This window comes from Anastrepha obliqua, unplaced genomic scaffold (genome assembly GCF_027943255.1).
Source record: "Anastrepha obliqua isolate idAnaObli1 unplaced genomic scaffold, idAnaObli1_1.0 ptg000152l, whole genome shotgun sequence".
Taxonomy (NCBI): Eukaryota; Metazoa; Arthropoda; class Insecta; order Diptera; family Tephritidae; genus Anastrepha; species Anastrepha obliqua.
Window position 1 is genome coordinate 42,501 of NW_026562244.1, and position 2,500 is coordinate 45,000.

General features: G+C 29.2%; 1 non-coding gene and 1 pseudogene across 1 annotated transcript in view; both read right to left on the reverse strand.

The window, feature by feature from the left end:
* The window catches only part of LOC129252142 (large subunit ribosomal RNA), a 3,987-nt gene extending 2,435 nt beyond the window's left edge, over positions 1-1,552 (reverse strand). The window contains exon 1 of the ribosomal RNA XR_008583282.1: positions 1-1,552. This exon is cut by the window's left edge and continues 2,435 nt beyond it. This is a non-coding gene — a ribosomal RNA (large subunit ribosomal RNA).
* Positions 1,553-1,994: 442 nt separating this feature from the next.
* On the reverse strand, positions 1,995-2,175 carry LOC129252148 (5.8S ribosomal RNA; annotated as a pseudogene).
* Positions 2,176-2,500: the final 325 nt, after the last annotated feature.

The following is a 2,500-nucleotide window of genomic DNA, read 5'->3' on the forward strand; positions in this document are numbered from 1 at the left end:
GTATACAACTTAAGCGCCATCCATTTTAAGGGCTAGTTGCTTCGGCAGGTGAGTTGTTACACACTCCTTAGCGGATTACGACTTCCATGTCCACCGTCCTGCTGTTTTAAGCAACCAACGCCTTTCATGGTATCTGCATGAGTTGTTAATTTAGGCACCGTAACATTACGTTTGGTTCATCCCACAGCGCCAGTTCTGCTTACCAAAAGTGGCCCACTGGGCACATTATATCATAACCTCAACCTTCATATCAAGAAAGGTGAGGTTCTTACCCATTTAAAGTTTGAGAATAGGTTAAAATCGTTTCGACCCTAAGGCCTCTAATCATTCGCTTTACCAGATAAGATTATTTTATATAATTTTTAAATGCACCAGCTATCCTGAGGGAAACTTCGGAGGGAACCAGCTACTAGATGGTTCGATTGGTCTTTCGCCCCTATACTCAATTCTGACAATCGATTTGCACGTCAGAACTGTTTCGGTCTTCCATCAGGGTTTCCCCTGACTTCAACCTGATCAAGTATAGTTCACCATCTTTCGGGTCACAGCATATATGCTCAAGGTACGCTCCAGTTAGAGGTATAAATAATAATAAATTATCATTATACATAACTATATGGAACGCCCCGGGATTGAATTAATTGACTATTTATTAAAAAATAGACTAAAAATTAATCCCATTATATTTAAGTTAAGTTAATTATGCCATTAAGTTTAATATAACTCAATGACTTGCACATATGTTAGACTCCTTGGTCCGTGTTTCAAGACGGGTCCCGAAGGTATCCTGAATCTTTCGCATTGTTAATCATATAAATGCATACAAATAAATATTAATATCATAGATATTAAATTTTTTGTAAAATTCAAAAAATGAATTTTAGCATTATATATAATAAAATCTATCAACACTTTATCAAATCATTAGTATTTATTTTATGTTAATATGCTTAAAAAGCAAATTAATTTAAATAAACTTAATATCACCAATGATCTTTTGATAAATACTTTATTATGTTAATAGATTACAATGTCCTTATATGAAAAAAATGCACATTATTTTTTTAATTATTTAATGATGAATTTTTCATAATGGATATTCAGGTTCATCGGGCTTAACCTCTAAGCAGTTTCACGTACTATTTAACTCTCTATTCAGAGTTCTTTTCAACTTTCCCTCACGGTACTTGTTTACTATCGGTCTCATGGTTATATTTAGTTTTAGATGGAGTTTACCACCCACTTAGTGCTGCACTATCAAGCAACACGACTCTTTGGAAATATCTTTCTAGTAATCATTAACGTTATACGGGCCTGGCACCCTCTATGGGTAAATGGCCTCATTTAAGAAGGACTTAAATCGTTAATTTCTCATACTAGATATTAAGATATTCCATACACTGCATCTCACATTTGACATATAGACAAAGTGACTTAGTGCTGAACTATTTTCTTTTCGCTCGCCGCTACTAAGAAAATCCTTGTTAGTTTCTTTTCCTCCCCTCATTAATATGCTTAAATTCAGGGGGTAATCCCATATGAGTTGAGGTTGTTTTAATATTCTTTTTTTATCTTCTCACAATTTAATAAAAAAATTATATCATCTTTTCATCTCTATTTTTCTTTTCTCCTTTTATATATTGTAAATATATAAAAATAATAATAATGTAAAATGAGGCAATCCTAGAATAAAAAATTTAATTTTTATGCTAGACATTCCTCCTTTTAATTACATATATAAATTATTATTTTATATATATATATAAATAATATGAAAATTTTTTGTAAAGAATACTTAGATTCAATATTTTCATCATTTCATTTTATTTGAGAGGATTTTTTTTTTAAAGAATATATAATAAATAAAATTCATTATATATCTTTATTTTTTTTGCTATTAATATTATGAATTATTTAAAATCCAATAATATACACATTTGCTTAAATTCAATTATTTTTATAAAAGAATAAGCAACTTATTTAGCATAGTCTTACAACCCTCAACCATATGTAGTCCAAGCAGTACTTTAAAATTGAATTTAATGTACATAACAGCATGGACTGCGATATGCGTTCAAAATGTCGATGTTCATGTGTCCTGCAGTTCACACGATGACGCACAGTTTGCTGCGTTCTTCATCGACCCATGAGCCAAGTGATCCACCGCTTAGAGTATTTTTTTATTTATTTTTATTTATAACAAATGTCAATTTTTTTTTGCATATATTAATTGAAAGAGTAAAATTAAATAATATTAATAATATATAAATTGATTTTCTTTCAATAATATATATCAAATATATTTAACTCTAAACATTTTTATTAAGTTGCGAATGTCTTAGTTCAACAATAATACAGTGGTGGTATTTATTATGATTCAATTATTTTGTATTTTTTTAATCATTTTATGTATATATAATAATATAATAAATATATACCACTTTTGTTATTGTGAACAAATTAACTTATCATTCAATCAAATGAATAATAAGTACAACTT